Source organism: Saccopteryx leptura, chromosome 3 (genome assembly GCF_036850995.1).
Source record: "Saccopteryx leptura isolate mSacLep1 chromosome 3, mSacLep1_pri_phased_curated, whole genome shotgun sequence".
Lineage (NCBI taxonomy): Eukaryota > Metazoa > Chordata > Mammalia > Chiroptera > Emballonuridae > Saccopteryx > Saccopteryx leptura.
The window spans coordinates 260,652,830-260,679,947 of NC_089505.1; positions in this window are offsets into that span (position 1 = coordinate 260,652,830).

Below are 27,118 nucleotides of genomic sequence, written 5' to 3' on the forward strand. Positions count from 1 at the left end.
CAGTTCTGATGTCCTAGTGCAGGCATCATTGAACTGTCTTCCATATAAAGGACCACATTGTAAATATATATTTTAGGCTTCATAGGCCATATAGGGAGAACCCTTAAATCTCACCTGTGCATTAAATGCAAACCAGCAGCAGACCATATGTTCATGAATGGGCGTGGCTGTGTTCCAATAAAACTATTTACAAAAACAGATGGTATGTCAGATTTGCCTCACAGGCAGTATTTTGCTGACCTCTGTAATAAGAATCCATATGTATGCACATACTTTGACAAATGAGGTGTCCAGTATAGACTAACATAGAACAGTACACTCTTTAGACTCTGAATGCCAGCAAGACTTATACTGGAGTATTAAGTGCATTACTAAACAAAAAAATAATATGTAATTTTATGGATAAAAGTATGAAATTTCAAGGGAATAAAACTGTGTGTACATTATTTTTTGTACTCCCTCTTGAAGATGTTATTAGTCTAATCATGAGCCTTCTAATTAAATGACTTCTGTGATGAAGGAAGTATGGTATTAATGTTACACAAATAAAATTCAGGAAAACACATTTTAAGCATGTAATACAGTAAAAAAAAAAGATGAAAAGCCAGGTTTACAGCTCTAATGAATCTCTGAGGTTAATTTCCATTTCGCCATAATCTTTCTTTGCAAATGATAGACATCTAGGTGAAAAAGCTCTTTGCTAGAAGAGCTCTTCTTTCACTGTGAAAATCCATGAACTAAATTATGGCCTATGCAAATGTAAAAAAATTCTGTTCTGCTTTATAGAGATCAGATGTCTATGTGTCCATGGAAGAGAAATGAGATTGAAGCATTTAGACATTTTGGGGAATCTGTTTTTTTTTATAAATAAATTTTTATTAATGTTAATGGGGTGACATCAATAAATCAGGGTACATATATTCAAAGAAAACATGTCCAGGTTATCTTATCATTCAATTATGTTGCATACCCATCACCCAAAGTCAGATTGTCCTCCATCACCCTCTATCTAGTTTTCTTTATGCCCCTCCCCCTTCCCCTCTCGCTCCTTCCCTCTCGTGCCCCCCTCTCCCCCCAACCCCCGGTAACCACCACACTCTTGTCCATGTCTCTTAGTCTCATTTTTATGTCCCACCAATGAATGGAATCATGTAGTTCTTGTTTTTTTCTGATTTACTTATTTCACTCCGTATAATGTTATTAAGATCCTTATCAGTATCAATTGCTGTAGCTGGATAAATTGTGAAGCATATTGTTATAGATAATGCCAAAATGATCAAATTATCCTTGCATTGAGTTATAGAATCAGGTCTAATTATGCAATACTTCTTCCTGATAGAACTTTGATTTGGGAATACTATGAGTAATAAAGAGTGATGTCTGTTTTAATCATTTATTTGGGCCATTTTAGACTAGGAATATAATAAGATGGCTTGGGAAATTAGAAGGCAATACAGAAGTCATGAAATAATGGTTTCAGTGTGGCATGTTCCAGTACAGTAGAACATGCAGAAGCTGACAATCACGAGTGCTCCTAAAAAAAATAACAAAGCTGTGTTTGTATAGAAGATATACAGTGTGTCCGTAAAGTCATGGTGCACTTTTGACCGGTCACAGGAAAGCAACAAAAGACGATAGAAATGTGAAATCTGCACCAAATTAAAGGAAAACTCTCCCAGTTTCTGTAGGATGATGTGGCAGCATGTGCGCATGTGCAGATGATGACGTAACACCGTGTATACAGCGGAGCAGCCCACAGCCATGCCTGTCGAGATGTGGATGGTACAGAGGAAAGTTCAGTGTGTTCTGTGGCTCGCTAAATTCGAATCTGTGACAAAAGTGCAACATGAATATCGGCATATTTATAACGAAACGCCACCACATAGGAATAACATTACTCGGTGGGATAAGCAGTTGAAGGAAATGGGCAGTTTGGTGGAGAAACCCCGTTCTGGTAGACCATCAGTCAGTGACGAGTCTGTAGAGGCTATACAGGATAGCTACCTAAGGAGCCCTAAAAAATCTGTGCATGAGCCCACATAAAACTGCTCTGAATAGGTATGATACTAGGAGAGTTTTCCTTTTATTTGGTGCAGATTTCATATTTCTATTGTCTTTTGTTGCTTTCCTGTGACCGGTCAAAAGTGCACCATGACTTTATGGACACACTAGAGGAATATTTATACCAGTATTTTCCATGTCAGTAAAACATCAGTAACTAAATGTCTATAAATAGCAGAATAGCTAAATAAATAATATATAAGAGTTTCCTTCATTAAAAATGAAAAAAACTGCAACTGTTTCATTAATATGAACTAAAATAAAACATGATATGCTAAAAATATAATGCCTACAAGAATACTTGTGATTTCTTCAATTTATATTTATGAAAACTAAACAAGATATGGCTTAAGGATGCATATATAGGTGGAAAACTATAAAGTGAAGCAAAGAAATAATTGGCACAGAAGTTAGGACACTGCTTAGCAGTGTGGGTGGTAATGGAATGAAACTGGGAAAAATAACATAGGGAACATCTAAAGAACAGAACTCTCTATGTCTTTACCTGTCTAAGCAGTATGTAGGGGGTTTTAAATTATTATTTTATAATGGTGTTAATGGTCTTTTTATGTATATTTCACAATTAAGAAATAAAAATAGTTTTCTACACTCTAAACTGTTTATGTATATATTAGAGGCCACTGTCCTTACATAAATTACCGTCAGGGAACATCGGATATGTGAGTCTTACTTTCTTCATCAACTGCACACTCCACATACACGTGTGCGCAAACATACCAAACCTACACTTTTTTTGTCAGGTCTGAAATGCAATTTTTGACAATTAACAAAAAATATTGATTTTACTCAGTCACATGACTCAACATAAGCAACCAATTGACCTAACTGATTGAAATTACATGATCTCTAGCTAAACTAATTTGTTTCCTCTATAAGTCCAAAGGAATAAAGAGTAAATCTTATGCTATAAAAGTAGTGAGGTGGGTATAATATGTGTAAAATTTATGAATTCTAGCTTAGAAACTATGTGTTAAGCTTGAAGGAGGCTGGGATTGACTTAGGAACAGTAGTCTAGTCAAAAAAAGAAAAAAAAATCTCAAGGTGCCAAATGCCCTGAGAAACAGATGAAAAGGGGATATGACTGTTTATTCACTTAAAAGCACTTATTAGTATATATCTCTTATATTCTAGTTAATGTGCTTTTTGTCTAGGTATATAAAGATGGAGATCTGATACTTTCCAGGAATAAAAATTAGAATATATAGCTATTTCTTCCTCAAAAATCAACCCTAGAGAAATTATAAAATAAACAACAATACGAAATTCAGAAAACCACATCACCACCAAAAGAAGCTCTTCGTGGAAGGAAAGCTGTTTTGGACTGGGGATAGAATGTTCCAGTTCAATGCAGGCTGCTCAGTAGATATTAAGAGCATAAACTGCAGAAAGCTGTTTTAGTTTAGCTATGGTCCTTCTTCAATATGCTATAAGACATTTTTCTTCTCCCACTTTACTGCAGAAATGTGCTCAAATGCTCATATTTGGGAGAAAATTTTGAAGAGATGTACAGTTTGCATACACAATTATGACCAAGTATTCTTTCCTCTGCCCCAAACAACTAGAGCTGAGAAAGTTTAACCTAAGAGACTTCTTTTCCCAGACGCTGAATCTTTCTAATGGTTTAAAGGAAGGGAGTGTATTGTGTCACGGTGACAATGAACTTCTCCGAGGCCAAATGCAATGCTCTGAGGAGCTGAGGGGAGGCAACAGCTCTGGACAGCAGATCCAAGGACTGAAGCCTCGTCTCCAGCCTTACTCAGATATTTATAAGTAAGTATAAATAACTCAAGGAAACAGAGAGAAAAAGTTCTCAGAGGGGTGAAGTGAAGGACAAGGAACATGCTGACTTCTAATCTCTGTTCTCAGAGCCTGAACAATTCTATTATTGAATCTTATACTGTTCTGCTATTTTCCAGCATGAGGTCAGAGAAGCCCTGGACTCCTCTCTGCTCAGGGCTTTCAAACTAGGGTGCCTTGCTGTCTGTCTCTACTTGTTTTTCCTAACTCTGCATGTCTTCATAACATATTCCTACGTATCCCCCTTTTCTGTCTTAGTAAAGATTAACACAGTAAGATGGTTAGGTGGTTGCAGTGGAAGGTGAAGGGCAAGCATAGAGAGAAGCAAGTTTTTAGGGGTTACAGGCATGCCTGTATTTTGCAAAACTTCTTCAGCACGCCTAGTTAATTGTTTTAAAGAGTTCCAGGTGATGTCAGGTGCTCCCCGAGTGCTTGGGAGGGAGTTAGGTGTCCTTTTCTTTTTTGGGTTCATTTCTGAGGTGGATTCACCATCAGCTTCTGGATCTCTGGAACTGTGTTGCTTTCTACAGGCTGATGTCAACTCATAATAAGGCTTCACTGTTTTTGCTGGTTTTCAAAGAGGACCTGTTGATGACAACATTGCCACATACCCTCGCCCCCAGGTAGTAATTTGACTGGATTCTGTCACTCAGGTCCAGCTAATATGTCCCGGTACAACATGAGAGGCCTTAGGCCATTGCTCAGCTGATATAAAATGCTTCTCAGCTGCAGTAAGTGCAGATGAGGAAATGTTTTAAAAATTAATAGTAAAAAAGAGCCTTATGCAAGTATTCTTGCAGAGCAGATCCCTCCTCCTGACTCCCCCCTTTTTGTTTGTGTAGTTGGGGCTTAAGAAGGCTATTAGCTTCTTCTATACTACCTGTAACTTTGGGTGAATTCCTTAAGCTTCTAAGCCTCTAAGAATGTTCTAATGTTCCTTTTTACTTTTCTTTCAGGACAATTCTTTTTCTAAAGTCCTTCTTTCCTCTCCTTTTCTCACCATTGTCTACTTTCTCAGTTCTTTCTCTTTTTGTTTCTTCCCTCCATGCAAACCTTCTACAACCTACACAAACATTCTGAAACTTACACAAAGCTTCAATTTACACAAACCTTCTTTACTATTCAGAAATAACCAGCTTTCAGAACTTACTTTTTCCTTTTCTTCTCAAAAGTATCTTCATACCTTATCATACCTTTTATCATTAAAACCATAATATTTCTTTCTAATTAATCAAAATTCTCAAATTCTAAAAACCTTAACTTTCAGTGAGTATTAAGTTGGTAATTAGCAATTTGAGATTGATAGTTTTATGAACATATTTTATGACCTTTAGAAACAGCTTCTTTCATTGGCAAACAGTCACATAATTTTAAAAGACATAACAGAGATAACAAGAAACTTTTCTAAACCTAGGGAAAACAGATATGTTTTTTGTTAAGAACTTTAAAAGACATTAATTAAATTATTTAAATGACTTTGTTTCTCTTTTTTTTTTCCTTGAAATTACCCTTAGTTATATTTTCTTTTTTAAAGAGCCAAATTAAGATGATCTTAGTTACAGTATTAAATCTAGTTTTAACTTTGGTAATTTGTATAAACACAACAAAAATAGTAATTGATCATATTGGCTTTTCACAATCTGCTTTGTTGGAACTTTATAAGGAATTTTAAATTAAGTTTTAATTATTCTCTCAGGGCACACACAAAAGACAAGATACACAATTGTAATCTTTCTGAAAATGTTCTTTCCCAGTTGTGACAGGTTTGTGGCCTTGCTCACAGACTGTCTCCCTTTTCCATCCCTCATGTCCCTCCTGAAGGCCTTGTCTTAAGGGTACTTCCCAGACCCTTCCTAGTGTGGGGGGAGTTGCTCAAGGAGTGGGAGGGTTGGGTGAGGGGAATTTGAGTTTTTAAAGGGGCTCAGATTTAAAGGAGCCCTGGCCCAAACCTAACATTCCAACCTTTTGTTGTTTGAGGAAAAGGGCCAAAGGTCTCTTCTTCTGTAGCTGCTTCCTACTGGTTAGGGTCAGTGAAATATCTAGAGGGAGCAGCTGGTTTGAGGTTCAGACTAAATGATGAGAACAGTTATTACAAGCCCTTTCTAACCCAAGAGGTCATTTAATATCCTGTCCCAATTGCTTCAACCACCCTCTTAGTAAAAAGTGTTTTCCCAATCTTCTAAGTCTAAGCTTCCCTCCTTTGGATACCAAGGGCATTGTTGTCTTATTGTGAGTGAGCAAGAGGGCAGTTAAATTCTGATCTGACACCTTGCAGCTCTGAGGAGTCCTTATAGCTAGGATTTGTGACTCTGCTGCTCAGGGGAGAAGGAATTCACTAGGATAAAGAAAATAAAGGGAGAGGGATGAAGGGAAAGGGAAGTCCCCTGGCCTGATCCCTAAAAGTGACCTTGCCACAAGCATTCAAGGGCTATTCCCCAGCTGCTTGTGTGCCTTACCAAATGGGATGAGATGGGTGGACTTCCTTTTCCTTTTCCAGGGTTTGGGAGGTCATTTCGTCTGGTTCCTCATGTGGGGAACCACTTGTTGCCATGATAATGAACAACTTGAAGGAGTGAATCTTACATTTGTTCCTGATCCTCACATGGCACCTCACGTCGCAGCAACAATGAACTACTTGGAGTCCAGATGCTCCCAGGGGGCTGAGGGAGGCAAAGCCCCGGTCTGCAGACCAAAGGACTGAAGCCCCAGCCTTACTCAGATATTTACTAGCAAGTATAAATAACTCAAGGAATCAGAAAGAAGAAGTTTTCAGGGGGTTGAAGTAAAGGACAAGGAACATACTGACTTCTAATTACTCTTTTAAGAGCCTAACATTTCTCTTATTGAATCTTATCCTGCTGTTCTGCTGTTTCCAGCACAGGGTTAGAGAGGCACTGGACTCCTCTCAGCTCAGGGCTTTCGCTCTAGGGTGCCCTGCTGTCTTTAATTGTTTTCCTAACTCTGCATGTCTTCATAGCATATTCCTAAAGTATTGGAAACAGAAACATCAGAATATATAAATTAATAATAAAAAATAAACATAATAAACAAGCCATAATAATTATATTAAAAGAGATAAAAAATATTGACAGTCTAAGGAAAAAATGGTCCAGTAGAAATAGTATAAAATTTTAATAGTAGGAATGATAAACAGAGTAAAATAGAGGGCTATGTAGCCCTGAATTAGTAGCTGATATATTGGACTGAGGAACTGTTTCAGAAAAAAATAAGAAAGTAAAAGAATACTGAAAATCTAAAAGAAAAGATAACAATATTCTCAGAGAGTTGAAAATTGTTATTTTCTAAATATACAGGCAGAAATATTTAAACAATATAAGGTAAATATCCTGGAATTAAAAATGAAAGACTTCAATGTTAAAGGCTCCATAAAATATAAAAAAAAAGATAAGGACATTATAAAAGAGAGTCAAATAGAAAAGGTAGAACTGAAAAGTACAGTACCTTAGGTCAAATTAACAAAATGGAAAAAACAATAGCATCAATGAACTTAAAGGCAGATGAAAAGAGTATACTATCTGCAAAATACAGATAAATAAATAAATAAATGAAAAAGAGCCTCTGTATCTTATGGGATAATGTCAATGAGTAAACATGTCCATTATTGGAATTTATAAAAAAGATGAGAAATGTGATCCCCAAAACATGTTTAATAAAATCACACAATGTCTAAAACTTACTAAAATTAGGTAAAATCAAATATCCAAGATATTCAGCAAACCTAAGTAATAAAATTATAAAGAACATAACAGCTAAACATATTGTAGGCAAATTGCTGAAAGAGGAGAGAGAGAAAGGGAGGGCAAGATGGAGAGAGAACCCTTGAAAACATCTAGAGTAAAAAGACATATCACATACAAAGGAACAGGGTAAAAATGATGACTGTCTTCTCAAAAGTAACAATGGCGGTTGGAGGACAGTGGAATGGTATCTATAAAAGAGATGAAAAGGATAAAAACCTGTCAAAAAAGAATTTATATGTAGTAAAAATATCTTTCAAAATTGAAGCCCAAATAAAGATATTTTAAGATAAATGCAAGGTAAAAAACTGCTACTAGCAGATTTACACTAGAGAAATGGCATAAGAAGATTTTCAGGAAGAAGAAAAATGACATCAAATGGAAAGTAAGATCTTGAGGACGGAGAGAAAAGCACTGAGAATGGTAAATATATGGTCAAGCATAAAATAATATTGTTTCAATTTTTTAAAGGACAATTATCTTTCTGCTGCAAATTATCAGAACAGCACAAAAATACTAAGAATAAATACTGGTTTCATAATAATACATTTTATTAATGTGGTACAACATTTTCTAAGAAGCCTGTTACAAGTTTAAGAATTGATATTATGATATATGGACTAACCACTAAAAAATATTGCCATGAATGGGTACAGCTAAAAATAAATTAATTAAGATGACATACTAAATGAATACTAATATTCAGTTATCCCAAAACAAGTCAAGGAAAGGAAGAGAAGAACAAAACTCAGAGACAAACAAATAAAAAGCAAAAGAGACAATAACATATAAATCAGTAAGTTATTAAAATATAAATGTGCCAAATATTCCAATTAAAAGGCAGAGATTATCAGAATCTCTCTCATGAGAGAGATTCAACTCTATTCTGTCTAAAAAATACATACTTTGACATAAAATCAAAGATAGAATGTAAAATAAAGGTATATATATCACACAAAAGACAACTACTATTTCTATATTAATAACAGCAAAGTAGGTCACATGTGTCTTCCTATGGGACAATTTTCAATTTATTAGAAAACTATAACACCATACATGTATGCACTTAATAAGAGAGATTTTAAAAAATATTAACGAAAATGGCGTAAACAGAAAATTACACAAGGACACAAAGATAATAGATTTTAACAACTGTATCTGTTAGGTTTTTCAGGAAGCAAACACTGAAAATGTCTGGAAAATTTCAAAATACTTAAAAATTAAGCATGACACCTTCAACTAACCCATAATTCAAAGAAAAAGAAGAAATATTCTGAACTAAATTATAATAAAAATACAATGTATCAAAATTTAGGGTATGAACTGAAGCAGTTATTACTGGGAAATGTTTGGCTTTTATGCCAGTATTAGAAGCTTTACCATACAAGGCTAGAAAAAGATGAGCAAATTAAATAAATAAAATGTAGAAAAAAAGTAAAATAACAGAAGAGTAAAATGGGGAATAGAGAAACAAAAACCTAAGTCAGAATTTGAGTCTTTGAAAAGTTTTTAAAAATTGATAAAACTCTAACAATGTTAATTACCAATATCAAGAATAAAATAAAAGACATCCCTATAGTGACTACAAACATTTTAATTTTTTATTTTAATTTATCATGTTTACATAGATTCAAGTGTCCCATTGAATATATCTCCCTGTCACCCACCCCCGTGTTCCCCTTGATACCCCCCTTGCCCCTTTCCCCAGCAACCTCCCCTCTTCCCTCCAGGATTTGCTGTTCTGCTCTCTTTGTCTCTGTGTTATATATACATAATTTCACTAATTCCTTTCCCCTCTCTTATCCCATCCTCTCTTCCCCTTTCCCTCTGGCCCTTTTGACCCCACCTCTGCCTCTATTCTTGTTCATTAGATTCCTCATATGAGTGGGGTCATAGGATCTTTTCTTTTTCTGCCTGGCTTATTTCACTTAGCATAATAGTCTCCAAGTCAATCCATGTTGTCGCAAAAGGTAAGATTTCCCTTTTCATGGCTGCATAGTATTCCATATGTACCATAGCTTCTTAATCCACTCATCCATTGATGGGCACTTGGGCTGTCCAGATCTTGGCTATTGTAAACAATGCTGCAATAAACATGGGTGTGCATGTCTTCTTTTGAATCAGTGAAATAGTATTCTTAGGATATATTCCTAAAAGTGGGATAACTGGGTCAAGAAGATTCATTTTTAATTTTTGATGAAACTCCATACTCTTTTCCACAGTGGCTGTATAAGTCTGCATTCCTACCAGCAGTGCAGAAGGGTTCCCTTTTCTCCACACCCTCACCAGCACTCATTGTGTGTTGATTTGTTAATGAATGCCATTCTGAGAGGTGTGAGGTGATATTTCATTGTGGTTTTAATTTGCATTTATGTGATGATTAGTAATGTTAAACATTTTTTCATATGCCTATTGGCCATTTGTATGTCCCCTTTGAAGAAGTGTCTATTCATTTTTTTTGCCCATTTTTTGATTGGACTGTTTATTTTCCTAGTGTTGTTTTACAAGTTCTTTATAAATTTTGGTTATTAACCCCTTATCAGATGTATTGTCGAATATGTTCTCCCAGTGTGTAGTTTGTCTTTTTATTTTGTTCATAGTGTCTTTTGCTGTGCAAAAGCTTTTTAGTTTGATATAGTCCCATTTGTTCATCCTGTCCTTTATTTTACTTGCCCTTGGGGATAAATCAGCAAATATATTGCTGCAAGAGATGTCAGAGAGCCTACTACTGCCTATGTTTTCTTACAAGATAGTTATGGTTTCACGACTTACATTTAAATCTTTTATCCATTTTGAGTTTTTTTTTTTTAATTGTGTAAGTTGGTGGTCTAGCTTCATTTCTTAGGATGTATCTGTCCAATTTTCCCAACACCATTTGTTAAAGAGACTGCCTTTACTTCATTGTATGCTCTTACTTCCTTTGTCAATATCAATTGACCATAGAGGCGTGGGTTTATTTCTGGGTTCTCTGTTCTGTTCCATTGATCTATATGCCTGTTCTTATACCAGTATCAAGCTGTTTTGAGTACAATGGCCTTGTAGTATAACTTGATATCAGGAAGTGTGATACCTCCCATTTTATTCTTCTTTTCAAGATTGATGAGGCTATTTATATTATTTTTTGGTTCCATATTAATTTTTGGAATATGTGTTCTATACCTTTGAAGTATGCCATTGGTATTTTAATAGGAATTGCATTGAATTTATAAATTGCTTAGGGTAATATAGACATTTTAATGATGTTTATTCTTCCTATCCATAAGCACGGTATATGCTTCCACTTGTCTGTGTCCTCCTTGATTCATTTTATCATTGTTTTATAATTTTCTGAGTACAAGTCTTTAACCTCCTTGTTTAAATTTACTTGTAGTTACTTTATTTTTTTGTTGTTGGAATAGTTAAGGGGATTTTTTAAATTTCTCTTTCAAACAGTTCATTGTTGGTGTATAAAAATGCCACTAATTTCTGAATATTGATTTTATATCCTGCTACCTTGCTGAATTTTTTTTCTTTCTATTTATTTATTTATTTATTTATTCCTTTTTAGAGAGGAGAGAGAGAGACAGAGAGGGGGAGAGAGGAGAGAGAGATGGGGGGAGGAGCTGGAAGCATCAACTCCCATATGTGCCTTGACCAGGCAAGCCCAGGGTTTCGAACCGGCGACCTCAGCCTTTCCAGGTCGATGCTTTATCCACTGCGCCACCACAGGTCAGGCCACTGAATTTTTTTTTTATCAGGTCCAGTAGTTTTTTGACTGAGACTTGAGGGTTTTCTATGAACAGTATCATGTCATCAGCAAATAACGATAGTATTACTTCTTCTTTTCCAATTTGGATGGCTTTTATTTCTTCTTCTTGTCTGATTGCTCTGGCGAGGACATCCAGAACTATGTCCAATAAGAGTGGTAAAAGAAGGTACCCCTGCTTGTTTCTGATCTTAAGGGGATTGCTTTTATTTTTGCCCATTGAGTATGATGTTGGCTGTGGGTTTGTAATAGGTGGCCTTTATCATGTTGAGGTATGATTCCTGTATTCTCACATTACTGAGAGTTTTGACCGTAAATGGGTGCTGGATTTTATCAAATGCTTTCTATGCATCTATTGATATTATTATGTGGTTTTTTTCCTTCCTTTTGTTTATGCGATCAATCACATTGATTGATTTGCGAATATTGTACCAGCCTTGCCTCCCCAGAATAAATCCTACTTGATCATGATGTATGATTTTTTTCATGTATTGCTGGATCCAATTTGCTAATATTTTGTTGAAAATTTTAGCATCTAAGTTTACTCAGGATATTGGCCTATAGTTTTCTTTCTTTGTAATATCTTTGCCTGGTTTTGGAATAAGGATTATGCTCAACTCATAAAAAGAGCTTGGAAGTCTCCTTTCCTCTTGAATTTTTTGGAATAGCTTGAGAAGGATAGGAGTTAGTTCTTCTTTGAATATTTGGTAGAATTCACCTGTGAAGCCATCTGGCACAGGACTTTTGTTTGTTTGAAGTTTTTTGATAATTGTTTCAATCTTATTTGTTGTAATCAGTCTGTTTAGGTTTTCTGATTCTTCCAAATTGATTTTTGAAAGATTATATGTTTCAAGGAACTTGTCCCTTTCATCTAGGTTGTCTAATTTTTTGGCATATGGTTCTTCATAGTATTTTCTTACAATACTTTGTATTTCTGCATTGTCAGTTGTTACTTCTCCAATCTCATTTCTAACTTTATTAATCTGAGTTCTCTCTCTCTCTCTCTCTCTCTCTCTTTGATTAGTCTGGTTAAAGGTTCATCAATATGTTTACCTTTTCAAAGAACCAGCTCCTGGTTTCATTGATCCTCTGTATTGTTTTCTTTAGCCTCTATGTCATTTATTCCCACTCTGATCTTTATTATTTCCTACCTTCTGCTTCCTCTGGGCTTTACATGCTGTTCTTTTTCTAGTTCTTTTAAATGCTGGGTTAAGTTGTTTATTTGAGCTTTTTCTTGCTGTAAGGTATGCCTGTAACACTATGAACTTCCCTCTCAGAACTGCTTTTGCTGTGTCCATTAAATTTTGAGTTGTTATGTGTTCATTTTCATTTGTTTCAAGGAAATTTTTTATTCTTCCTTGATCTCATTGTTAACCCATTCATTATTTAATAACATGCTATTTAGTCTCCAAGTGTTTGCATGTTTTTCAATTTTTCTATTGCAATTAATTTCTAATTTTATGCCATCATGATTAGAGAAGATGCTTGGTATGATTTTAATCTTCTTAAATTTATTGAGACTTGTTTTGTGTCCTAACATGTGGTTTATCCTAGAGAATGTACCATGAGCACTTGAAAAGAATGTATATTCTGCTGCTTTAGGGTTAAAGGTTCTGAAGATATCTATTAAATCAAGTTGATCTAGTGTGTCCTTTAAGTCTGCTGTTTCTTTGTTAATTTTCTGCCTGGAGAATCTATCTAATGATGTTAGTGGGGTATTGAAATCCTCTGTTATTATAGTATTGCTGTTGATCTCACCCTTTATGTCCATCAAAACCTGCTGTATATATTTAGGTGCTCCTATATTAGGTGCATAGATATTTATACTGGTTATATCTTTCTGTTGGATTGCTCCATTTCTCATTATGTAGTGATCTTCTTTATTTCTTACTATTCATTGCCTTTATTTTAAAGTCTATTTTCTCAGATATTAGTACTGCTGCTCCAGCTTTTCTTTCCTTTCTGTTTGTGCGAAATAATTATGATTGTAGCATTTAATCCATTTACAATTAAGGTTATTATTGATATGTAGTTGTTTATTGCCATTTTATTCTTTAAATCTACATTCCTTTTTTTCTATATATTTTTTCTTTCCTTTGCTCTGTTTACAGCAGGCCCCTTATCATTTCTTGCAGCATTGATTTAGCTGTAATGAATTCCTTTATTTATTTGTTTGTTTGTTTATTTATTTATTTTGTCTGGGAAGCTTTTTATTTTTCCTTCAATTTTAAATGATAACCTTGCTGGATAAAGAAGTCTTGGTTTTAGGCTCTTGTTTTGCATTACTTTGAATATGTTTTGCCATTCCCTTCTGGCTTCTAGTGTTTCTGTTGAGAAGTCAGATGTCATCCTTATGGAGTTTCTATGTAGGTAATTGAATGCTTTTCTCTTGCAGCTTTTAGTATTTTTTTATCTCTTAATTTTGGTATTTTAATTATGATGTGTCTTGGTGTAAGCCTCTTTGGCTTCCTCTTTAATGGGACTCTCTGTGCTTCTTGAACTTGTGTGACTTTTTCCTTCATCAATTTGGGGAAGTTTCAGCTATGATTTATTCAATCAGGTTCTCTATCCCTTGTTCTTTCTCTTCTCTTTCAGGAACCCCTATGATGTGGATGTTGTTTCTCTTCATGTTGTCACAGAGCTCTCTTAGAGTTTCCTCAGATTTTTTGATCCTCTTTTCTTTTTGCTGCTCTGCTTCTGTGCTTTCTTATATCTTGTTTTCTAAATTGCTGATTCAATTACTGCTTCATCTAGCCCGCTTTTAATTCCTTCTAGTGTAGTTTTCATTTCTGATATTGTATTTGTCATTTCTGATTGATTCTTTTTTACGATTTCAATGTCCTTTTTTGTGCTTGCTATCTATTTAGGTGCTCATTATATCTATCCATTGTGCTAAGATCCTTGAGCATCCTAACAATCATTATTTTAAACTCTGCATTCAGTATCTTGGTTATTTGCATCTCTTTCAGTTCTTTTTCTTGGAATTTTTCTTGTTGATTCATTTGGATTTCATTTTTGTGTCTTCCCATTTTATCTGTGTATAGACTGCTCCTTTGGGTATGCTGTTTGTGTAGCTGTGTGTGGGGTTTAAGTTTTCTGCTTCCAGCTATCAGTTGTGTTGGTTCTAGATTTTCTTGGGTTGGCATAATCTGTTGCTTTTTATCTGCTGTGGGCTACTTGTCATCAGCTACTGCTCTTGTTGCTGTTTGTGTGGGTGATTTGTGTGCCTGGGTAGTGTGGTAGGGGCCAACCTGTCTATAAGGATTTCCTCCTGCTTAGAGCTGTCAGCAGCTCGGTACAAGCTGCAAGCTCTGGAAGACTTGCCTCTGCTTTTCAGCTGTTCCAGCTCCCTTGCAGATTCCTTGTCTTTCCAGAGTCCTCTGTTTAAAGATTGTAGTGTTTTCCTGACTGGCCTAATGTAACCTACCCCTGCACGGATTGCAAACTTTTGGGTTAGGGCAGCTGAGGTTGGGACTACAATGTTAATGGGACCCTAACTTCAGGGGTCTTTGAGCTGTAACTCAGTACAGGGAATGTGGCCCCTACTCCAAGTCCTAATCCCTCAGCTTCTGCTAGATACCTGAATTTTATTTCTCCCCAACAAGGTGAGCCTTAGAAAAGTCTGAGTTCCTCTGATTTTCTCCTATTGCTATCTCTAATTACTAGCTACTTGCTGGGCCCAGTAGGGAACTCCAGGAATTAGTGCGGGGAGGGGGGGGGCAGTGAGTGTGGCTTGTTCTTTGGTCCCAGTTGTCGCTCTATCCAGATGTTTCTTCCATGTATCTCAGTGGGGTGTTGCCACAGAAGTGTGGTGGTTGTGGCTTCTGTTTTCCAGCCATGTGGCCTGCCGGGTTCTCTGGGGCAGGGCACGTTCTTAGCAGTAAAGTGGGGTGGAGTAGCTCGGGTCTCACCTGAAACAGGAGCCACTGACCCACCTCCTGCTTCTTCATCTTTCCAAACGAGCCTTTACCCTGGCTGAATATGGAGAGATTTCTTGAGGTCAGGCAGCTGTGTTTCCCCAGACTGGTGTGTGACAAAGGGATTGCTCCTACCCTGTATATGTCCACTTTAGCCCTGGAGGATGACTCAGCACCAGTGTTCTGGTCACTGTCATCATCTCTCCTTGTGCCTCCAACTTTACACTTTCTTCATGCAACTCCAGTCCTCTCAACTCTCCCATCCCAGAGCCCCAGGCCAGTGGCCTCTAGCGAGATTTTCTGTGCAGGCCATTTAAGGCTGAATCTGCCACTCCAAAATCTGTCTCCTCTCACAGACAGAAACCCTGCTCTTTTCACCACTGAATGCTGTCTGGTTGCCTCTTCCAGTCACTGGAGCTCCATTCTGGGTCTCCGGTTCTGGGGCTGATGCCCCCCATCTCTCAGGGTCCCTCTCCCTGTGGTGAGAGTCCTTCTGGTCACTCCTCCACCCCTCGCTCCTGGAAGTGGAACAGCTCCCACCACGTCTCTGCACTTCCTACCAGACTCGGTGTGGCTTCTTCTTTGGTCCTTAGTTATAGTAGATTTCTGTTTGTTTTGTCTAAAGTTGGTTTTTCATAATGGTTATTGGTTGTTCTTAAATTAAGTTGTATTCCAATTTGGTCCTGTGAGGTGGATTTTGTCACATATACTTACTCTGTGGCCATCGTGGAATCTCTCTTCAAATGTTTTAATTTGTAAATATTTATGAAGTACTCTTTTCTGATGAATTTAACGAGTTGAAATGGACAATTTATTATAAAATACATTATTAAATCCAACAAATAAGTAAAAATCTGAATAAGTCTATTAAAAACATCAGGAATATAATTTGAAAAATAAAATAGAACATTTTTTATGCTAGCATCAGAAAAGATACAATATTTAGAAATAAATTTTGTAAATGTGTGAAATTACTACATGGAAAACTGCATGCATAATACTAGGACAAATTGAAGAAGACTTAAGGAAATGGAGATGCATGTTTGTGGACTGGAGAACTAAGTAGTATTAAGATGCCAATCTACTAATTGATCTATAGATCCAACACAATCTCAATAAAAATCCAAACAGGCTTTTAAAAATTATATAAACTGATAAGTTGTTTTTAGACTTGATATAAAAAAGCAAAGAAAGAAAATAGAAAATTTTATATAGAAATTTGAAAATATTAGTGTTGGAAGGCTGACACTATAAAATAAAATTTATCTAGTATGCTGTTGTTGTAAGAATAGACAGAGTGATTAATGGAACAGAGTAGAGTCCCCAGAAACAGACCAACATGTATAGTGTTGACTTATTTTTTTCTACCTATGTGCCAAACCAACTTAGAGGAAGGATATTCTTCAACAGTTGTGGATGAAGAAATTAGATAAACATAAAAAAAAATGAACCTTGATTTATTATCATATCACAATGTGTAATTCTTGATGTATTATAGATATAATCACAGATCTGAAACTTCTAGAAGAAAGCATAAGAGAACATCATTGTGATCTTGGGTAAACAAATATTTCTTCAAATGTAGAAAGCACTGTTTAGAAGACAAAATAAATATATTGCACATAAACCCCTTTTATCTAAGACATTTTTAAGAATAAGAAAATTCAAGTTTTAGAGTAGAAAAATATTTGCTATATTTGTATCTGATAAAATATAATAAAGAAAAAAACACATACAAAAAACAGTTATAATAAGTAAAAGACTTCTGGCCAAAAATCATGTGAAAAGGTGCTTAACATGTTCAGTCTTCAATTGGCATACAAATTAAATTTAAAAATGAGAAATCATTTCACATGAAGTAAAATATAGTTAAATGTAAAAACTTGCATCACAAAATTTTGGCACAGACATGGATTAATTAAAACTCTCAGTCTATATTTGCTGTTAGGAATATAAATTAGTACAAATACTTTGCCAACTATTTGCCAACTATTTAGGCTAATTTTTATAGTATTAAACATATACCTACTGTTATAACCTAATTCTAAAATAAATTAAAACTTATTTTTGAAAAAACAAAAACAAAGATTTGTGAAAAACAGTTCAAAGAGTTTTTAAAAAAATACAATAGGCCCTGGCCGGATGGCTCAGTGGTAGAGTGTCGGCCTGGCGTGCAGGAGTCCGGGTTCGATTCCCGGCCAGGGCACACAGGAGAAGCGCCCATCTGCTTCTCCACTCCTCCCCCTCTCCTTCCTCTCTGTCTCTCTCTTCCCCTCCTGCAGCTGAGGCTCCATGGCCCAGGCGCTGAGGATGGCTCTGTGGCCTCTGCCTCAGGAGCTAGAACAGCTCTGGATGCAACAGAGCAATGCCCCAGAGGGGCAAAGCATCGCTCCCTGGTGGGCATGCTGGGTGGATTCCGGTTGGGCACATGCGGGAGTCTGACTGCCTCCCCGTTTCCAGCTTCGAAAAAGTGAAAAAAAAATACAATAACACCAAACTAGAAACTGTTTATCAATAAAAGCATGGACAAAAAAATTGTGATATGAAGTACCAATAAATCTGAAATTATGTATGAATCTCAGAAGCCTAACACTGAGTGAAAATGGGTAAACACAGACTGCACACTGTATGATTTCATATATATGAAATTGTGGAATATGCCAAACTAATTAATCTATGGCAATAGAAATAAGAACTATGGGGAAAGGAAAACTGCTTGTAAGGGGACTCAAGAATATATTTATGGAAATAATGTACATATCTTGAGGTGGTAGTTACATGGGTGTATACATGTATCAAAACATCAAATTATACACTTAACTCCATACACATACACACACACACACACACACACACACACACACACACACACCTCACACAATCCCAGATTATTAGATGTGTCCCTGACAGCAAATCTTAATATCTCATTTCTGGTTCTTCTCTCAGCAGTATTTATATTACTGGGTCTTATCCTTTTTCTGGTCTAATTGAAGTTTCACAGAGTTCATACCCTTTTGGAGTGACTGATCCATAATTATGCCCCAAACTTTATGCATTTCAATTGAACGGTGTTACTTATTTCCTAATTATTTAGGCCCAATGTGTAGAGCTCTTCACAAAGTTCTCTATTATGTTCGCTACCACATACCCGCTTAGCTACAGGGCATATTGAACCCCATCTGTGTTTGGTTGTAGCTTCCTCTACTTCTAGCCTCCCCTGCAATTTTGGTTGATTAGTAATTCCAGCTAGTTCACAGTCATTTCCTTTCTCTAGATCGTTTATGAAAATTAAAATCAGCAGAAGTCCAAGGTCTAATTTCAGCAGGATGCTCAGTAAGTATGCTCTCAGTATAAGTTTGTCTATTAACAAGGAATTGATGTAAAGCAAAATATCTACTTGAGTAACTTGATGGGAAGGAGAGGATTAGGTTCAAGAGTTGACAAAATGTTATACATCCAGAATACTTAGCAACTACAAAATTCTGTTCTTGGAAGCCTAAGTTTAAAAAAGGGAGCCATTTGGGGAAGATAATTATTAGGCTGGCATATTCAGGCACTTACAACTAGAAGAGGCAGTGTGATCACCCTGTGGGCTGTCATTTTATTCAAGATGTGGGGAGTCAGGATGACAGAGAGAAAAAGATGATAATGAGTTTATTAGGTAGATTTTAAGATGCTATTGAAAATCTACCATAACAGGTGCAATGAGCAGCAATGCTAAAAGGATACCAGATCAGTTTTTCTTGCAGCTCAGCACAGAGATATTTCATGTCTGTAACAATTTAAGAAAGTGGGAAAAGGTGGTGCATTTGAAACCACCTCTCGTATGTCTCTCATCCAAGTTACACAGGCATCCACATATCAGAGCATGCCATGATTTATTAAACCATATTGATGTTTGTGAAATATATTCAATCATTCAAGATAGAAGATAAAAGCCTTCTACATTTAACATTGACTTCCAACCAGCCAGAGTCTGATTTTTTCCTTAAATACTTCTCAAGTCATTCTCTCTTCACTAACCCCACCACCATTACATTTGTTTAGAACCTACTCATGTCCCATATGCTCAACTGAAAAAATTCAGAATGTCTTTTTCCTTTCACTCCAAGTCATTTAATCCATAGAACTTTAAATGATGATGAAGATAATGCTACAGTCTTACTTCTACTACCTACTGCTATCTATTTAACACTAACAATAGGAAAAGTGCTTTATGTATATTATTTCAATTTTCCTAGAAGACACATTGGATGATATTTTTATGTTGTATTACAATTGGAGAAATAGTAAGTTGAGTGATTTACCAAGATCAGACATATCTGATAAATGAGGTCATATATTCTATTAGTTTCCTATTGCTTATGTAACAGATTAGCATCAATTTAATACTTAAAACCATGCCACATGTATTATCTTATGATTTTTTAGGTTAGAAGGTCAAAATGGGTCCTAGTGAGCTAAAACCAAGATGTTGGGTGGGCTTTTTCTGGAACCTCTGAGAGAGAATCTGTTGCATTGCCTTTTCAAGCCTGTGGAAATAGCCCTCATCCCTTGGCTCATGGCCTCTTTCAGTCTTCAAAGTCAGCAATGGCCAGTCCAGCTTTACATTTCATTTATTCTGATATAAATGATTCTGATTCCTTCTTCTACATGTAAAAGAACTTTGCAATTACATTGGGCCCTTCTGTGTTATACAGAATAATCTCCGTGGTCAGCTAATTAGCAGCCTTAATTACTTCTTGCTATATAATTTAATGCAGTCATAGTTTCCCAGGATTATTAGACTATATGCATCTTTGGGGAACCATTATTCTGCCTATTGCAGATAAATTGAGGTCTTTTAGCTTTTGCATTACTAATTGCTACCCAAAATTGGTATGGTCTATTGAAAGCAGTTTTGATTTTGATGTTGTAGTGGTCCCAACAGTGGGAAGGTAAAATTTTGTTGTTGATTCTCTGCTACATTCATACCTAAGGTCATTAAGTGAGACAGTATATTTTAAGCATCGATGGTATCTGGATTTGTAAGAAAAAAATCAGGAAAAGGGGGGAGAAATTAGAATTGGCAGCTACAAATAATGTGACCATAACCTCTTTGAGACTGAGGACTATTCCCAAAATGCCTTGCAAAAAATGTGGTGTTGTGTGTAATTTTTATTGATTGTAGAGAGAGAGAGAAATATCGATTTGTTGTTCCACTTATTTATGCACTCATTGGTTGATTATTATATGTGTTTTCACCAGGGATTGAAATCACAACCTTGGTGTATTGGGATGACACTCTAAACACCTGAGCTACTCAGCCAAAGCTAAAAAGGATTGTTTTTAAATCTTATGGCTTTGTTTTTGCCTTTTCTCTTTTACTTGTAATATCTCAAGTAGTTGTTCAACTCAGTTGTGAATATAACGTACATCTTCATTCTCTAGAGTTTGCATTAGCTTCTTGGAGGCTGTCCTTGTCTATTGATAAAAACAGCCTAAGAAACCAAATGTGTGCCACTTTATAAGCACAGGGCTCAGGGCTTCGCCTGCCCAACAAAGAGGTGTGCACAATGCAGGCCAAACATTCTAAGGCTGTTTTAGTTCTGAGAATTAAGATTTTTAAAAAATGATGATTTTATCATTATGTAATTTTGTTTCTTTGGATTTTGAAAGATTGTTAAAATTGGTTTTATAGCTAAAACTAATCCAGGGAAAGAAATAACTTCCATCTTGCTATAGAATTCCCCTGGTGCAGTCTATCTGATAAGTGGCGGGGTTTAAAAGTAGCTAATAATTACCATATTTAGAAAGTTGTATCTCTCTATTCCCTGAAAGGAAGTGTTAAGACATACAACGTTTATGTTTTCTTGTCAGTAAAAACTTAATCATAATGTTATCTTTACAAAGTGTTGTTGTAAGGGTAAGTAAATTAGAAAATAGAGATGCTGGTATTATTATCTGATAAAAATGTATACTTCAAAAAATAACATTAGAAAATCAACAATTTAATAGAACACTTAAAATAATGACAATTAGCAAAGTCCAAGGACCACTCAATAAAATACTTCAAAAAAGTAAATTGCGTATTGTACAAAAAAAATTTTCTGATTAAACAGCAATTATTTCAAGCAGTTGTTTTTAATTTTTCTAAATCAAGCTTTAGTGTCTGCATTTGGATAAAATTTAGTATACACCTAAAATATACTTTGTATTTTGCCATCTTTAAACATTAAACTTATCTAAATTGCTTACTTAAAGATTTATAAAAGAGAAAACTTCTTTATTTTCTTCTTTTGTACAATGCTTATAGCAATTTATTCCTTAGAGAATCAAAATAACTTCTAGAAAATTAACAAATCAAGTATGGGCACCCATTCACAGCTTTATTAAAAATTTTGTTTTGAAAAATTTAGTTTTCAATGTGGATTTGAATTTGCTGTTTCAATTTCTGAGGCCCAGTGTTATTCTCACCATGCTATTTTGGGTGTTTTATTGTATATTTTCTATGCCCATAAATGTCTTTCATCATTGTGTGTTCTGCCCCAGTCTTAGCCACTTGGAAAACTTGAATTCCACCAGATAGCATGTTTTCCATGAAACATGTACATACCTTTGTGCACTTTGTAACACCTTTTAATGGCAAAAATGCTGTTTTCATATTTTGGTTTTACATATATTTTACTTAGCCATTAGTTACTTGAAGAAAGGAAAGAATATCATTTAAATATATATATATTTTTATATTTTTTCAAACTAGGCATACCCTTTCACATGTTAGGAGCTCATGGCAAAGACAGCTAGTAGGCTACCAAATATTCATTCTCTTTACCAGACTCCAAATTTTATCCTGGTTCATTGTTGCAAAAAATGAATGCTACATTTCCGATCTCTAGTGAAGTTAGAAGTGGTCAAGTAAACTTAAGTGTTGGGAGGAAATGCTGCAAAGGTTCTTTCAGAGCATTTGACCCAACTGATAGGAATATTAATTTTTACCCTCTGTTCTTTCTTTTTCATTAGAGTGGCAACTCATTAATAACCAGAGCTTCAGCAGCCAACTTCTCCTTGAGAATGCGTGCCACATGGTAAGCTAGTGAAATAGGCTGTTGTATGAAAGAGACAGATACAAAATACTCTCAACCTAATGTAACAGATCAGAGAGGGCTACATTTATTGTTGTTAACATGACAACTTAAGTCCTTGAGTGTTGAAAGCATGATATTTTGGTATTTTGTTACTCTCAGTCAAATGCAATCCATAATTGACACAGTTACACTGAAAACCGAAAACACAAAAAGGTTATTAAATGCAACATTCATTTTGTGTATATGTGCAAGACGAAAGAGAAAGGCATGACTGTAATGCCATTTTTTCCTTAGTACATATTGTCACCTGGTTGCTTGGCAAAATGAGAACCCGAGACAAACTCTATCTAATACATGACTTTTTCTTGGTTTCCCTATTTGAATCCTCTTTTTTCACATACCTTCATATGCTATGTCTTCTTAAAGTTTTATTCTTGACCTTTTCTCATTTAAAATAATGTTCAAAGGGTGAAAGCTCAGCTGATAGAACATCAACTACTGAATTTTGGGGTGTTTTGGGACAAGACCTAGACCTGTATTTCTAATTCTCTAATGGCCAGTTTAGGAATTTCCAAATTGCCCTGGTACAAAGGTCTCATTTACTTCTACATTCATTCTCTCTCCCAACCTCCTCAATCTGCTTCTCCTATAATATTCCCTGTTTTGATTATTTGTATCACTGTCCTTATCTAAACTAAAATCTTAATCTTCAACCTTTTCTCTCCAATTCATGACTAATTATTTAGTAATTGCTTGGAAATGGAATTATTAAATTATAAATTAATTATAAATTATAGTTAAATTATAAATTAATTATAAATTATAATTAAATTATAAATTAAAGCTGTATTCTTTATTTTCTATTTAATAAGCTTTTGAATTTGATTATTTATCACTGAAGCAGCCTCATTACCGGCTTCCTGACACCAATTTCTCCTCAGACTTCCTTCTTCATTCATGAGATGTGGCTCCACTGTCAAGTACATTTTCAAAAAAATAAACCAAATAAATTCAAAATATAGTCACGTTCATTTGCTGCTCATTGCCTACAAGCCAGTATTCAGAGTCTTTGCTGTGTTGCTAAAGGTCCATCACAGTGTACCTTCAGTGTTAGGTTCTATTTACCAGCCAAGCTGAGCTTCCTCAAATAAATACGTTGTATTCTTTCATGCTTTTTGGACCATTCTATTTCCTCTGCCTAAAGATTTCTATTTTTCCAATTTTTTTGTCTAGTGTACTATTTTTTAAAATTCCAAATTCACATTAAAAGCTGTTTTCCCTGCAATGCCTTATTCAATTATCCTAGAAAGTTTTTTTCTTATCTATGCCTCATAAATTCTAGAATAGCACTTACAATGCTATCGTATATAATTTATGAACTATGAGTTTATGACTTTTTCATTTGTAGTGAATTTTATATTCTTCAGGAGATGGGTATTTTTTAAAAATATTATTTGTCATATTTCTCTGAGATTTAAAGGAAGACACTCAACATGTTAATTAAAAATATCTTTTTTCTACATGGGATAAAACAGATATGTGGTCAATTGTTAGATTTACAAGATAGGTATTTAGCAATTGTGTGCTAGGATATAAAATGTCTTTTAAATCAGAGTTTGAAAGATTTTTACTCCATGTAGTCATGAAAATGTGCTACACTTTTGAAAGGACAAGTAGAAACTATCTATAGTCCCTCTTATAGCAAAATTCATTCTCGTTATCTCTGTTTAATGACTGATGACTAAGCCCACTGCTCTTAAAGCAAATACGTTAAAGGAAATTGTGCCTATGGGTCAAATTTCCATGATTAGTATGATATTTCACTGTTCATGGAATTTAAAATGGGTCTTCTCATCTTAGTTTCAAAGTTTGAAGAGGCTGATCTGTGAGTTTTTCTTTTGTCTGCACTGTTTGTATTGTTCCTGAAAAAAACCTGTGTTTTTAGCTTTTAAGTCTAGAACCAATTTAGCTAAAGAAGGGGATAAGAGAAACAGCTTCAGCTGGGTTTTCATTTACAGAACAACCTGACCTGATTTTAAAGCTGAATGAGTGGAAGAGAGCTCATTTTAAACTCCTGTTAATACCACTTGGATGACTAGAGCACTGTTCCCATAAAAATGGAACCAACCACAACCACAGCAAAATGGAACCAACAAAAATTTCACAAAAGCCTAATTGTGATAACCCATAGTTAACTTTTTTAATCATACAAAGCATCTGAGACAGATTCTAAGTAAAAAGCCATATTAGTAAATCCTTATGACATCTCCTCAAATCAGTCAGCTACTGTGTAAAATATAATAATTTTCTCAGTAACAACCCCTGCAATTTCTTTTTTTTATTTCTAAATTTTATTTAGAAAATTATCTTTTACAGAGTGACATTGGTCAATAAGAGTACACTAGATTTCAAGTAAACATTTCTATAGCATTTGAACTGTTGATTATTGTTGTATACCCATCACCCAAAGTCAAATCATTTTCCATCACCTTAAATTTGTCCCTTTCTACACCCTTCTCCCCTCCCCACCCATTTCCCTTCCCTGCTTCCCCCTCCTCCTGGAAACCACTGCACTTTATCCATGTCCATGAGTCTCAGTTTTATATCACATCTATGTGTGAAATCATAAAATTCTTAACTTTTTCTGATTTACTTATTTCACTCAATATAATGTTCTCAAGGTCCATCCATGTTGTCATAAATGTCACTTTGTCATCATTTCTTATTGCTGAGTAGTATTCCATTGTATATATGTAACAAATCTTTATTCAGTTTTCTATCAAGGGGCACTTTGGTTGTTTCCATGTCTTGGCCACTGTGAATAATGCTGTGATGAACATGGGGGTGCATGTGTCTTAATATATCAAAGTTTTTGAATTTTGGGAATAGATACCCAGTAGAGGGATTGCTGAGTCATATGGTAGTTCTATTCTTAATTTTTTGAGGTACCACTATACTCCCTTTCATAATGGCTTGTACCAGTTTGTATTACCACCAGCAGTGAATGAGGGTTGCTTTTTCTCCACAGCCTTTCCAACACTTATTACCTGTCTTGTTAATAATAGCTAATCTAACAGGTATGAGGTGGTTTCTCATTGTACTTTAATTTGCATTTCTTACATAGCTAGTGAAGATGAGCATCTTTTCATATATCTGTTGGTCATTAGTATGTCCTCTTGATAGAAGTGTCTGTTCAGGTCCTCTCTTCATTTTTTCATTCGATTGTTTGCTTGCTTGTTGCTGAGCTTTGTGAGTTCCTTATATATTTTGGATATTAACCCCTAACACAGATGTTGTTTGTAAATATCATCTCCCATTTAGTTGTCTGCCTATTTGTTTTCTTGTCTGTTTCATTTGCTATGCAGAAGCTTTTTAGTTTTTTGTTTTGTTTTGTTTTGTTTTTTAACTCAGTGAGAGGAGGGGAGGCAGAGAGACAGATTCCTGAATGTCCCTTGACAACGATCTACCCGGCAAGCCCACTATGGGGTGATACTTTGCCCAGCTGGGGCGTTGCTTTGTTGCTCAGCTACTGAGCTCTCTTTAGCAGCTTGAGGCAAAGGTCAAGAAGCCATCTTCAGTGACCTCGGCCAACTCGCCCCAATCAAGCCATGGTTGCATGAGGGGAAGAGAAAGAAAAAGAGAGAGAAAAGCGAGAGAGGGGTATAGAGAAGAAGATGGGTGCTTCACCTGTGTGTCCTAACTGAAAATTGAACCCGGGACATCACATACCAGGCTGACACTCTACCACTGAGCCAACTGGCCAAGGCCAGAAGTTTTTTAGTTTGATATAGTCTCATTCATTTATTTTTGCCTTGACTTACCTTGCCTTTGGGGTCAAATTCATAAAAAGTTCTCTACGGCCAAGGTTCATGAGTTTAGTACCTATGTTTTCTTCTATGTAATTTATTGTTTCAGATCTTATATTTAGTTCTTTGGTCCATTTTAAATTAACTTTTTGTGCAAGGGGATGAACTATAGTCAAGTTTCATTCTTTTGCACGTTTGGCTTTCCAATTTTCCCAGCACCATTTATTGAATAGGCTTTCTTTTCTCCATTATGTGTTTTTGGCTCTTTGGTGAAAGATGATTTGTCCATATATATGAGGTTCTACATCTGGGTTCTCAATTCTGTTTCATTGGTCCGTATGTCTATTTTTCTGCCAATACCAAGCTGTTTTGATTATCATGACTCTGTAGTATAATTTGAAGTCAGGTAGTGTGATACCTCCGGCTTCCTTCTTTTTCCTCAGGATTGCTTTGGCTATTTGGGAATTTTTATGGTTCCATACAAACCTGGTAATTTTTTGTTCTATTTCTTTAAAAAATGACATTGGGATTTTGATAAGTAATTGCATTAAATTTATATATTGTTTTGGATTATATGGCCATTTTAACAATGTTGATTCTTTCAATCCATGAACATGGAAAATTTTTTCATTTCACTGTGTCTTTTTCAATGTCTTTCAATAATATTTTATAGTTTTCATTATATAGGTTCTTCACATCTTTTGTTAAGTTTATTCCTAGGTATTTTATTTTTTTGGTTGCAATTGTAAAAGTAATTGTTTTTTTTTTTTTTTTAGTTCATTTTCTGATGTTGTTGGTGTATAAGAAAGCAGTGGACTTTTGTATATTGATTTTTATCCTGCAACTTTACTGTATTGACTTATTGTTTCTAATAGTTTTTTGGTGGAGTACTCAGGGGTTTCTTTATATAGGATTGCGTCCTCCGCAAAAAATGATACCTTTAATC